Below are 14,960 nucleotides of genomic sequence, written 5' to 3' on the forward strand. Positions count from 1 at the left end.
TTTCCCAGAAATAGAAAGATTTTAAAGCCCCATTTACAACAGCATCTAAAAAAATTAAATACTTAAAAATAAATCTGACATTGGATGTACAAGACCTGAACACTGAAAACTACAAAACATTGCTAAGAGAAATTAAAGACCTAAATAAATGAAGAGAGATATCATGTTCATAGATCAGAGACATTGATATTGTTATGATGTCAATTCTCCACAAATTGATTTATAGATTCAGTGTGATCTCAATCAAAATCCCAAAGACCTTTTTTTAGAAACTGACAAGCTGATTCTGAAGTGTACATGGAAATCCAAAACAACTTTGAAAAAGAAGGAGACGGGGTCTTATACTGCCCGACTGCAAAATGTTTTATAATTCTGCATTAATCAAAATAGTATAAAATTGGCATAAAAATAGACAAATCAATAAATGAATTAGAATAGAGCATAAACCCAAATATCTATGATTTTTGACAAAAGTTCCAAGGCAATTCAAAACAGAAAGATAATTCTTCCAACAAATAATACTAGAACTAGATAGCCATGAGCATAAAAATGAACCTCAATTCTTACTTCATACCATATACAAAAATTGACTCAAAATGGAATCATAAATTTAAATACAAGAACTAAAACCATAAAACTTCTAGAGGAAAACAGGAAAAAAATCTTCATGACCTTAGTTTGGAAGATTTCTTCAATAAGACGCGCGCGCGCGCGCGCACACACACACACACAGCCCTTAGTTTGGAAGATTTCTTCAATAAGACGTGCGCGCGCGCACACACACACACACACACAGAATCAATAAATTAGATTCAGCCAAAAATACTATTTTATAAAACAGCAGTTACACAACAGATTGGGAGAAAAGTCTTTGCAAAGCATATACCTGTTAAAGAGCTGATATCTGGAATGTAAAAGTAAGTCTTACAACAACATAATTTATTTTAAAATGGGCAAAAAATGTAAACAGACACTTTACCAATGAAGATATACAGATGGCAAACAAGCACATGAAAAGGTGTTCAACAACATTAGTCATTAGCACAATTTGTCTGAAATAAAACCTCATAACATATAACTACACACCCACTAGAATGGCTAGAATTTAAAGGACTGACTATACAAAGAGTTTTCAAGAATGTGGAACAACTGGAAATCTCATATATTACTGGTAGAAATGTAAAATGTCTCAACCCCTTCGAAAAATAGTTTCTAAAAATGTAAACATAGGCCTACCATCTGGCCCAGTCATTCCACCCCTAGGTATTTTTCCAAGAGAAATCAAATCACATGTCCACACAAAGACATATGTGAATGTTTATAGCAGCTTTACTTGTAGCCAAAAACTAGAAATAAGCTGAATGTCCATCAATAGGTAAGTAGGTAAAAATTGTAGGATATTCTTACAGTGGAATACTACTCTGCAACAGAAAGGAATGAGCTGTGGATACACACAACAACACAGAGAATCTTGAAATAATTATTCTGAGAGGAAGAAGTCAGAAAAACCAAGATTCCAATCACATAAAATTCTCAAAAATGCAAACTAATCTATCGTGACAGAAAACAATGGTTGCCTGGGGAGGGGCATGGGGAAATTTTTGCACATGATTACATTTATTAACTTGATTTTGGTGATGGGTTCACAGATACATATATAAAAATACATATTAAGATATATAAATAATATATATAAAAATATATGTATCTATAAAACCATCACCAAAATAAAGTATATGCGTGTATATACATATATATGTATATGTCTATACTTATATATGTATAAATATATACATAACAAATCAAATTTTATACTTTAAATGGGTATAGTTTATTATTTGTCAATTATACCTCAAAGAAGCTGCAAAAATAATAAAAGTAATTAAGTAAAATCTATGGGGGAAAATAAGTAAGATAAATGTCCCTGCTTTCAAGTGAAACTACAGGTAATAATTTTTCAATGTGGTCCACCTAAAATTAAAAGTCCTTTTGCCCTGAGGAGGGAGCAACTCAATTGATAGAGACCTAAACTGGGCCAAAGCAATTCCATGTCTGTCACTAATTTGGTATGTTACTCAGGTCTTAATTTTCACTCTTTCTCACAGTTATCTATGGATATTGTGATTCCAGATGCTTTTATTTTCTTTTTTATATGTTTGTTATGTTCCAAGTTTTCTATGGTTGTATAATCCTTTCATAATGAAAACGTTATTTAAAAAATAAATGCTTAATGAAAAGATTAATTAAAAATATCTTACAAATACTATAAACATTATAAGTATCAAATGCTTAACAATAGTTAAATACCGAGAGGGACTCTGTGCCTGAATATTGACATGGCTATATAGAAAGATTTCAGAAGAAATCATGCTAATCTAGAGAAAAGGGAATAAAGGAGAACTTAGCAAATAATTAGTTTTCTTTAATAATGCCCTCAATTCAGCTTTAATATCATCTACCACAAATTTTTCCTTTCTCTTAATACAGCATAATTACCGGGGAGTGGAAGTTATTCTGCTGCACCAGAGAAAGTCAAAGTAGCCTCTTGCAGTTTGCCTCCAAAAACGATGGTGCAACAGGGGTTAGTCAAGCAACTGCAGTCTTTATTATTTGTGCACTATTTTGATGAGCACTGAGGGATGCCAAGGACAGTCTGACCTTGACAGCAGCAATGGGCAAGCTCTAAAAGCAAGCGGCAGTACACTGCTCCTCCCCAGCTCTGGAATGCATGAAAAATCTTCATTAAACTCTTGGAATAATATCACCCTTTGGAGACACTGCTGCTTTTTTTATACTTTCACTACCCAAGTATTGCCTGCAGAAACAGCACACACTTAATGACTATGAATCAATTCACCTTTGAAGAGAATCCTGGTTCCATGAGATGCCACAGACCCATCGAGGGAGAGAAAGATGCCATACAGAGGAAAATGAGCACTTCTCGCTTCAGCATGCCCCCAACACAGAGTTGCAGATCCTGAACCATCAAAGGTGGCTGGGACCCAGTCACAGCCCCTTGCATCTGGGATTTCTCACATTTATATCTCCATATTCCTAGTTAACATCACTATCCAGATATATGTGGGAAAGGTGGGAGCAACACCACTGTCCTCAAGGTAACTAAAAGGCCAACGGGAATTGTTAAGACGTGGAATTTTTTTCTTTCAAAACACCTGCGTTAAAAGTTAACCTTACCTCTCAATGAATCATGTCACCAAGTTGAGTTTGTCTCATTACTTCCAAAATGGGAGGCGGGGAGGAGTGAGGGGGGGACTGTATACCTCAAAGTGCTAGAAATAGGAATCATTATCCCCTCCTCCCTCACTCCCACGCCTCATGATTCTTACCTAACAAGGTTACACTGGCCCAAATGGCAATCGGAATACTATCAGTTTCATTAATAGCTGATATTTAATCTTTTTTTAAAACATCACATAAAAGCAGAACTCTAAGGCTAAGACTATACTTCCTTCTTGCATCTTCTCCTTGAGATGCACACAGCCAGACCTGTAGTCAAGGTCACCCTGACATACCCTATTAGGTAATCATAAAGAAGCTGGGCCTGATGGCGAATCTGCTAGTCCTGTTCAGTGTACTTACCTCATGAAAAAAGGCGGTGCTAATCCCCTTTGCCCTTCTTATAGATTTGTAAGACAAGCAGGAAAAGAGTAGAGTCAGATTCCTGCTTTGGAGGCACAATAACTCCACCCGTTGTGTTGTACATGGCCCAGTAGATTTACATTCACCAATTAGCTATCTATCTTCCTTTCAGGACAGTGAGTAACAGGTGGTCAGAGAGACAAGAAATGTTTACTCCAGGATTGCTGGATCTGAGGTGATCTTACAAAGTGACCGGGTTGAAGGGCTGGTAGAATTGGGTATTCTGACACAAATCTTAAAGATCTCAAATTACTACAATGTTCCAAGAATATATTTTTAGCAAATGTTAATAAAGATCAATCTGGAGGGATGTTAGGGGAGGAGAATTCTCAACTCACCCCAGTTTCTGATAGGAGATGGGCTCAGGCTGGCAACAGTGGGATTTTACCTGTCCAAGAAGAAATCCTGCCAGGTTATGGGAAGGCCTGTCCTCGTGAAGGTCTGAGTAATTGCTTTATGTAGCTGTAAAAACTAACATTACTTAGTCACATCAGCTGGCTCTACTATCCAGTTCTAAGTGCACTTATTTACAACTCCACTGGTGCTATCTTGCTTTATTGTCCAAAGACATGACACTTATAGATAAGTAGTTATGACATGATCAGTCCACATGCTTGCCCAAACAGATATCTAGAAGTCTTTTTAAAAAAACCTAGCATGATAGACCTAGCCTCTTTTATATTATCCCCATTTTACAGATGAAGAAATCAAGGCATAGGGTGGTTACAAAATCATGCAACATCTCAGCAACTGTATTGTAGAGCCAAAAATTGAACCCAACTGATAAAGTTCCAGAGTTCATATCACTATACTGTGAAGTATTCCAAAACTCCCTGTATTTGTCTCTAAGGAAAAATACCCTACTCAGATCAAAACAAAGAGTGAGCTTTGCTCTGTTTAGAAAAAGAAAATTAGCCTCCACTAAGATTGTCACCTAACACTAGAGACTTAGAATTAACAAGAGACTGAACTATTATCTTTTCCAATCTCCAGTCCAGAGTTTAAATCCTTTCTATAAAACCCCCCGACAGATCATACATTCCTAGTACTGCCACAAATACCACAACCAATAAGAGATAGAATTTATAGAGCATATATCCTGTACATGACTTAAAAGCTTCATCACGGTATCGCATTTAGTCCGTATTAGGTAAGAAACACAGAATCCCTGTTTTCTTTTGAAATTAAATTTATTGGGGTGACATTGGTTAATTCAATTATATAAGTATCAAGTGTATAACTCTATAATACATCATCTGTATATTGCATTGTGTGTTCACCACTCAAAGTCAAATCTTCTTCCATCACCATATATTTGACACTTTCCCCTTTTCTATCTACCTCTCCCTCCTTTCCCTCTGGTAAGCACTAAACTATTTTCCGTATCCATGAGTTTTTAGTTCAGATAAAAAGTTTAAGGCTGAAAGAGTAAGTGATTTGTCTAGAAACACACACTTTTTAACTAGCAGAGTTAAAATTGCTTATAGAAAAGAGGTCTAGGAGTCAAGATTGGGGTGCAAGCACTTTCCAGGGAGGGGCAGGCATGCACTGTGCAGGCCACAGATGTCATCGGAGCCCCATCTTGGGGCACATGTGCTCAGCAGAGTTGCTGCTGATGTTTTCTGTGCCATCAGTTTATTCTTTCTGTGAGCTGCCTTTTTTGCCCCCTCTATTGAATCTGCTTGTTTTATCTTTCATTCATTCAACAGATATTTAATGAGCACCCAGTATAAGACAGAGACTAATATAAGAACTAAGAATAAAACAATGAGCAAAATAGAATTCTTTCTTTTGTGGAGTTTATATTTTGTTGGAAACAAGAGGAGGAATATGTGAGAAAGAGAGAGGGGTGGGGGTAGAGAGGAAATAGAGAGATCTATATCTAAATATCTCTATAGATTAGATTAGATATATGATAAATGGATAGATGATGATGATGATGATGATGATGATGATGATGATGATAGACAGATAGATAGATAGATAGATAGAGATAGATAGAATGATAGATAAATGATAGATAGATAGATAGATAGATAGATAGATAGATAGATGATAGATAGATAGATAGATAGATAGATAGATAGATAGATAGATAAATATTTGGTGATAAATATTAGAAAATAAAGCAGACTAAGAGGAATCGAGAGTGATAGGGGATAGGGAGGGTGATAGAATTTGATATTAGATGGTAAGAGAAGGCTTTGCTAATAGAGTGATGTGTAAGCAGAGGCTTCAAGTAGGTATTTCAAGTACTTTTGGGTCTTTATCTCAGGGAGGGAACAGAGTCAATATGTCACATCTTAATATCTCCAGAGAAATGCCTATATACAGCCATTCATTCATCTTGGAGTATTTTTGCCAGTGATTTCATTATGCTGGACTCAGTGGAAAACACAAAGATGAAGACCAACAATTAGTTGTCTTGAGTTGAGTTCTCGGGGAACCAGACTCTGACACTGAAATTTGTGTGTGGGAAGTTTTATTGGGGACTGCTCTGGGGAACATTTTAAGAGAGTGAGGGAAGCAGCATTAGGGAGAGGGGCATGTTGACTGTTCCTACAGGGAGCTCTGAGCTGGGATGGCCCTGCAGAGGCCAAGAGGACAGGCTTTGAACTCCTGTATCACCTAGTCACTGCATGTAGCCATCCCCAAGGACAGGGCAAACCTGGATAGGCTGCTCCCTTCAGCAGATGGCCATCAAAGGTGAGGGACTCCAATGGCAACAGCAACCTACACTCCCAGCAACTGTGGAAATAGGTGAATGAGTGCCTTGGTCCCAGAGGGAGGTCTGGGCAGTACACCACAGCACCCACCACGCTAACTTTGCCCAGTGCTTTCTCAGTAGGCAGGATCATAAGATGGTTAAGAACAACCGGGGGTGGAGTGTCTGAGTAAATCTTGTCTCCACCACTAATCAGTCATATGACTGTGGACAAGTTATCTAATTTTTCTGGGCGTGGGTTCCCTTGTCTGTGAAATTAAGGTAATACTGGTGTCTATTTTCTAGGGCGATTCTAAAGGTTAAATGAGTTGGTGCATGTAATATGCTTAGAAAAGCACCTTGCTAAGCATCAAACAAATAATAGGATATAAATCTTCTCTTTCCCCTATACATATTATTACTTTCATTTTAACAAATTAGTTTAAATAACTCACTAAAGGGACATAGGTGTACTTGCCTGCTCAGCTTTTCTTTTTTTTTCTGCTTTACAACCCATGTGGTTTGGATGGGGCTGGCTCCACCCCTCAAGCTCCAGATGGGCACAGAACTTGGGTCTGGCCAATCAGAACGGTGCATCCCAGGTTACAGATCCTGAAATCAGCAGCCAATCTAAATTGAGATGAGGAAACTCTTTCCTGGGACTTCTGCTGGACTTTTGTAAAAGCATGCTCTTTTCCCCCTGAAAATCCTCTGTAATGATCATATAAAGGTTCTGAAGTTTCTAGGAACCATCTTTTCTAAATTTTGGAGAGAGCCAACCCAAAAGAAACAAAGCCAATATCTGAGAGACAGATTCCTAATGACTGTGGTTGAGTTCCTGGATCCTGCCATGACTGGAACCAGAATCCTGGATTTTGTAACAAAGGGAACCCGAAAAATTCCTTTTTTTGAATTGAGTTCGAGTTGAGATTTTTCACTGGCAATACTTACCTAGGCCGGCACGATTAAGAGCATAATCCTAAAAGAAAAATCAGTGGTACTCTCCCCAGCCCTTTCTACTCTCCCTTGGGCTGTGTTTGATTTATTTCCTAACACTGAGGAAAATCATCCTTTATGTTCCTTTCAAACTTCTTTCAGCCATATAATAATGTCAGTGTTTTGGAGGGAGTTGGTGTGAACTGGTTTCTCTTCCTAGCTTACTTCCTTAGTTCTCCCAACCTCATCCACACATTACTCAGTAGTTCTTAAACTTGAGCATGCAACACAATCACCGGAAGGACTTATTAAAACACAGATTACTGAGTCCTACACCCAGAGTTTTCAATTCAGCAGGGGTGGGGCACGAGAACTCAATTTCCAACAAGTTCCTAGTGTGTTACCTGAATGCTGCTGGTTCTGGACCACACTTTGAAGGATCCATTGCATTACTTGACAGAGTTTCTTCATTCCACACTGAAGTGAAGAAATCAATAAACATTCGAACCCATTTTTCATCTTTATAAAGATTATCTCCCAAATGACCCCAATGTGTATTTGATGGCTCACAGCTGCCTGCCTGTTTGACACATCTAGAAACGGAAAGCCAGCTGGATATTTCTGAAAAGCTTGGTTGCCATAGGATTTTATGGGATGTCACCCTGAAAAGCCCAAGCTAGGCTCTTCACTGGTACAAGAAGCAAAACAGCAATTCTATAAGAGAGTGGAAAGGGAGGTAAGATTTTGATTTTAAAGAAAATTCCTGAATTGAAATTTCTTCCCCAAACACTGTATCATGTTGCTATGTGGAAAAAAAAAACAACTTTGCAAATGATTCTCAAAAATAATTAAACATGTAAAATACTATTATTCTTTTAACAAACAAAGTTGTCAGCGAACACAGAAACCAGCGGACAGAGATTTCCTTCCTTTGGGAATTGGGGAAGTTGTGCAAACTCTTTTGAGTTGATTTTCTTAATTGCTCTACTTACAGACCAGTTGCTAACTTCAAGATATTTCTTTTTTATAACCGTACATATTTTTCCCAATTCTATTCCTCTATCCTACCCACTAAGTTTAAAAAATCACGCATCTTCTTACTCCATTTGTTTCAATTCTTAGAGGATAAATGGCCAAACTTGAAAAGTAAAAGCTAGTATAGGTCTACTCAAACAGAAGAAAACTATACATTTTTAGACTGACTTAGATAGATACAAGAATCAGTGCCACCAACATCGCAAATTCTTGGAGTCCTTCAAGCTTAACAAAAGTTTCTTCTTCTTCATGATTCTCCAACAATGCATCTACTCAAACCTTAATAGTAATTAAAAATATATTTCTGTTGAATTTTTACCTCCTTTATAATTTTGAATGTTCTAGGAGTATTTTTTTTTATTTAACTTAATTAGGAATTTTTATTATTTAACTTACATCAAGAGTTTAATAGATTTTGGAGGGTTGATTTGAAAACCTATTCATGATTTATAATTTTGTAAATTAAGGAACATGCATTTTTGCCTCAATAAAAATCTACAAGCCAATCTATTTCTTGCTCAAGGACTAAATGAAATGCTATAATCCTTTAAACATGTAACGTGTATTTAACAACAGAGGCCTTTATTGAACACATTTTGGCCAACTCAGAGATTATCAAATTGAGCTGTGTGATTATTTACTTTGCAAAAAGATTTTTTGCTTTTTAAAAGAACCAACCATAGCTTCCTTTAAATAGTCACATGTAAAAGCATATTTGACACACATTTTCATGCACACAGCTGTAGCTAAAGCAAATGTAAAAAAGAAATAGAAATGAAGTATCATCACTCTTATTTTAGCTTATAGACTCTGCCTCATTAGATTGACTCCCATTTCCTAACAGGATGTTAGACCGAGCGTTAGCACACACTGCTACATGCCCCCTGCACAGCTTAGCAGTGAGTAACCAGGTGAAACCTAGGGCTCCAGATGTTTGGTGATGCATGTCTAAAGAGCAAACCATTTGTTTCCGACTATTTCCTCTGTAGCTCATTCTTAGAGGCCAGAGTTGTGTCTCAGGACACTCTGCCCCAGTGGAAACTATTCCAAAATCAGGCTTCATGCCTGCTCCCATTCCTCAGCTAGGATCCCTGACTCTAATCTCACTTCTGGATGTTAAGGATGGGGCCTATTTATGGATTTTTAACCTCTCTGTTTTATGCTTTAAATGCTTTTATCTTTTCATATGCCCCAACTATCTTTTAAAAACAAAATACAGCCTTGTTTCTAGAAAAGGACCAGGTTGATGTTTGTCTCTTAAAGATGTATGTCCCCCAAAAAGTGTTTGTCTCTTAAAGGTAGATTGCCCCCCAAGCTCAGACAACCTACCTCCATGGAAACAAGCAAAGAAATTCATGAATCACTCATTATCTGAGAAGACTGCTGGCCAGTGGAGTATACATCTTCCTCATCCAGATGCCACTGTGCCTGAAATTACACCATCAGTGCTGGATCGAGCGTGTATTTATCAGTGCCAACTAAGCAGCAGGTGTTTGCTAGGCCAGTGGTATGAAGATGAACAACTTGGTCACTATCCTCAAGGGACTCAGAGTTTGTTAGAGGGATCCCTTCTTTGGGGTTAATTATTGTTCTTTTTCTGTAGCCCTGTTACCACGCAACTACTAATGAGTGTAATTTATAACACAGCATGCTATGAATTTGTTCATCGGCTCTTTCCTCCCTATCTTAAAGTATCTGTGGGAGAAGATAACTTTTAAGTGGCACAACTCTCACAAACCCCTGGAAGTAAATACCATGACCCACAGACCCCAGTTTGAGAAAAACTCAACTCTTGTCCCCTTATAGCCAATTCACTGCCCGAGAGCTATTCACCCACCATTACTTCAATAAAACACTAGATGGCACCAGAAAACTGATGCATAGGAGTAACTTCACCAGCATCTTTGACTTACATCTTTCTCATCAAGGAGTGGGCATTTCACATAGAGTGCCTCAATATTTGCCCTCATAGCTATCATTTTCCTTAGAGAAGAGCTAAAGAAACAAAAACAAGCTGATATTCTAACAAAAGAGGCACCCTGCTACTACTGTCAACAATCTGATTTAACCCAGAGCACCAGCGACGTGGCTTCCAGGGAACTTAGTGATTTCAGAAGCAACTCTGAGTTCTCATTTCCTCATATACTATTTAGTCAGAATTTCATTTAGCTCCCTGAGAGAATGTGTGAGAACCAAATGCCATAATGGATTTGAAAGCCTTTTGTAAACTGTGATGGGTTATCTATTAACTGCCGATAGCACACATTTCCCTCTGAGATCAGAGCCTGTCCTCTCCCGCAACACAGACGGAGGAAGGAAAAGCAGTTTTGCTGCAGAAAGCAGGAGGTGCTCTGCCTGGGAATGCAGTGTTTCCATCGAACTCTGCCAACATACTCAATGGCACACAGTGAAGAAACAGAAGTGTTATTCAGTTTCTGGACACCAGGGATTTGCTTTCCCCACTCTCTGGTTAAATTAACAGCCCTGACTCAATTCCAATTTCAGGCAGAAGCCCCCTCATATTTGTTGCCTGTTCTCTCAGCAAACTCCAAGTAAAACTTAAACCTAAGCAAAATGTAAAGTGAAAAGAGTCTCTAAAGTACCCCCACTACTTCTATACCCTGATTTTAACTTTTCCTCCCCAGATAATCCTGTGTCATCACTTTTACCCAAGCTGCCTCTGTCGGGTAGAAAAATAAACAGAAAAAGGAATAGATGGCTTAATATGTTACCCCTTCCAGAAACATCTATATTTTAAATGAGAATGGTAACAAAAGGACAGTGGTTAATCCAAAGGAATAAATCTCTAATGGTTGAATGTGAGGCATTGTGGAGGGACAGGTTTTAAGTTACCATCTGTTCCTACCAGAAAAGTCATCTGTTGTAGCTTTTAATAGAAGGCCCAGCCAGCTTTTCTTCTTTCTGCCCCACAACTTCTTCTCTTTGGTCTATGCAAACGACCACACTCTGAAATGTACCTACTATTCTCTTTCCTTCACTCTATGCCCCTCAGCAACCACACTTTTAAATTTTCAGGATCTTTCTTTCTGACCCTAAACTCAATGTTGAGGTTGTCTTCCCTCCCTATACACACGTACTCGGCAGAAATTAAGTTGGCCACTATGTAAGCACCAGAACTTAGCAATAATACTTTAACTCTTCGTACTACTTTATAATTAACAAAGTGTTTCCATCTAACAGGTAAAAGGAAGAAAATGAGATGCAGTAAATTGCCTGAGGTGACAGAGTGAACTGGCAGCAGGATTCAGACCTAAATGCAGACTCCCTGTTTTTGGCAGCCCAAGAACTGTTCTGGAAGCTATGGAAAAGGAGGCTGAGGAACAGAACGATACTGCCATAGAAATGCTCTAATGCCCTCCATCTATACCTCCAGGCCCACAGTCTTCCCACGGGGACCAAAGGCAAATCATATCTATAGCCAGTGCTGGTGACTTCATGATTATTGGGGGTAGGAGAAGAAGAATGAAGATGAAAATACTATCTCAGCCCCTTGCCACTGTATGTCTCTTGGAGTCCCTTAAATACTTAAGACAAATTCTACCCTGAGCTAAACAGGACCTAGAGTACCACTCCCATATCCAGTTAACCTCGGACTGTGGATACCTTGAAAAACTGTGAGATGGGAGAAGAAAGAAGAGCTCTAGAAAGCAAAGAAACTCTAGCGATAAAACCACGTTCTTGAATCCGGCTGTCTTAATCCTCACTGGAGACAGCCTGCATGGAAAATGCATTATAGGCTGTTGTAAAATTGAGGAACCATCACATAATTTTTTGCGTTTTTACTGAAATCCCCTACTATGACTTCACCGTATACCCACCAACACCCTTTCCTCTCATCTGACTGTTCCTATTGGGGCTTCCTCTTTGGCCAAAAACAGAGCTGCCAGGGCCCCTCCTGGGCCGTCCCCTCCTGACACGCACTCAGTAAAAGCCTTTGTGAGAGCTGGCATCCTTCCCCGCTGCAGAGAGCCCAAGGCCTGGGAAGATATCCCCTGCCCTAAAATCTGGAGTGAAGCACCCAGAACACCTTTCAGTCCTGAGCCTTTCAACACGGAGAAGGAAGTAGATGGGCTACCCATCTTCCCAGAGTACATTCCCGTCAGTGGCCCCTCTAAGATCTCTTCACTATCCATAGGATATGCTTTCATCTAAGAGCCAGAAAAGTGGCCATGGTTCTCCAAGGCACCCCACTCCCCACACTACCCTCCAGGATATATACCAATGGTCCCCAATCTTTCTGGTACCCAGGGCCAGAGCTCCGATGAGAATCTAACGTCTGATGATCTGAGGTGGAGCTGAGGCGGTGATGCTAGTACTAGGTAGCAGCTGCAAATACAGCTTCGCTCACTCACCCTGCTGCTCACCTCCTGCTGTGTGACCTGGTTCCTAAAAGGCCATGGGTCTGCAGTCTCGGGGCTGGGAACCCCTGATATATACCATACCTAGAGGCAATGTCTACAGAAGGCATCCAAAGGCAGAAACAGAGAAAGCCTGAAGCTCATTGATCATCCTAAGAACACATCAGAAAGCCTTGTCAACGCAAAAGTGAAGCTGTTGTTGCGACCCAGGGACTTACCAACAACTGCTGTTGAGCGGTTTCTCTCTGCAAGGTCTAGCACTTGCCTGAATGCCCTTGTTTCCAAATGTTCATTGGATACCGGATATATGTATATTTACCTGTGTATATGTGTGTACTTACATTTATACAGCTGACCCTTGAACAACCGGGGTTTGAAGATTGCAGGTCCGCTTATATAATGTCTGCAATAAATACAGTCAGCTTCTCCTGTCCGTGGATTTTGCATCCGCAGATTCAACCAATCGCTGACAGAAAACAGTATTTTTGCATTCTCGACCGCAGATTCTCAACTGCAGGTTGGAAATACTGTTTTCCATTCGAGGTTGGTTGAATCCCCCGATAGGAAGGGCCTACTGTTATTAAGTTTCTAGTAGGCAAAAGCTATTCTTAGATTTTTCATTGCATGGGGTCCATGCGCCCAACTCCTGCATTGTTCATGGGTCCACTGTATGTGTTTCTGTATACATAGGTACATATATACTTACATATATACACAGTCCATGAGTGTGACTAAATGGGACTACAAAAGAAAAAAGATTAGCATATCCTACACTTCTATAAAACTTTCTACCTTTACCAAAAACTTTTGCATCTATTAGTATATTGTTTCATTCCCAACTCATGAGGTAGATTGGGCAGATATTATTATTAGTCTTATTCGGCAGATGAGGAAATTAAACTTCTAATACATTGTGCTGGTTTGAATCAAAACTAGATTCCAGGTTTAATGATATCTAAATCACATTGTACCTAACAGATATTTCTTAATAATTGTTTAATAATTGTACATATTGTACAGTTTGGAATATATAAGCTTTCAATGTTTTACAAATTAGTCTTAAGAATTATTTTTGCTGACAATGTATACCACCCTACCCCACCCCCAATTGCCTCTAATCTCTGTAATTAAAATCAAAGTAAAAATTAGCAAAAATTATTTGGATGCTGCCTGGCTATTTGGTCTTTTATCCTCAATCCTACTTGCATATTAGGAATCGACTGAGGATTTTTTTTAAATATCAGTGCCTAGGCTTCACACCTGACCATTGAAGCAAACAGTCTCAGTGAACAGGGCAAAGTAATTTTTTAAAGCTCCATGCAGCACTTTTATGTGCAACCATGGTCTTAGATAGTATGGAAGCAAACAATATCATCCAATGTACCACCTGATGCCAGATCATTTTGCATATTTTGTGTGTGCACATGTCCCATTTTCAAATGTCCCCAAGTTTACCAGCTATTCCTGCGTTACCCTTTTCACTAATATTCAACAAAATGACTGGAGCTTCTATCTTATGTATGGTGAGAAATCCAGTCACCTCATGATGTTTTTCAGGAGTCCAGGAAGCATGCTCTCCTGGTTCATCTCACCCCACATCCCTGCTGTTGCTGGTTTCTCAGTCCTACTTACCATTTTGCTTCCTGTAGTTGATGACCTATTTCCTTATCCCATCCCCTCACCTTTGGCCACCATCTTCCCATCTCCTTTCAATACCCGAAACAATTCTATCACCACTAATTCAGGAAATAAACTTTTACTAAAAGCTTAGGTTTAATACAAGGAGACTACAGCTCTTAAAGAAAAACTTACCATTGGATATTAGGCATCACTGCTCTTGAAATTTCTTAGTCCTACACTAGATTCCCACTGGCTGTTTTTTTCCTTAGTCATCAACAATTTCCTATGTTGCTGTCTCCAACTAGACTTTTCTATTATCTTCCTTCTCTCATTGTGCCAGGGGTTCTCACCTCCTTTCTACCAAGCTACAACCCAAGAAAATTCACATTTTCTCAGTTTTATTACACAAAGCAATTTAGCATTTTGGTTTCCATCTTCTCCTCTAGATCATTCCAGAAGGCATAACCTTTTTTTGCCAAATGACCTATCCATATTTTCCTAAACAGAAGATCAGTCATCCTTAGGATCTAGTGGAAGCTTTGAAGTTACTGGTTTTCTTTGACTGATCACAGAAGGAGTTCATAGACCATGATCACTTCCCTCACCATTTTATTTATATATATAAT

Source organism: Pteropus alecto, unplaced genomic scaffold (assembly GCF_000325575.1).
Source record: "Pteropus alecto unplaced genomic scaffold, ASM32557v1 scaffold121, whole genome shotgun sequence".
In the NCBI taxonomy this organism is placed as follows: Eukaryota; Metazoa; Chordata; class Mammalia; order Chiroptera; family Pteropodidae; genus Pteropus; species Pteropus alecto.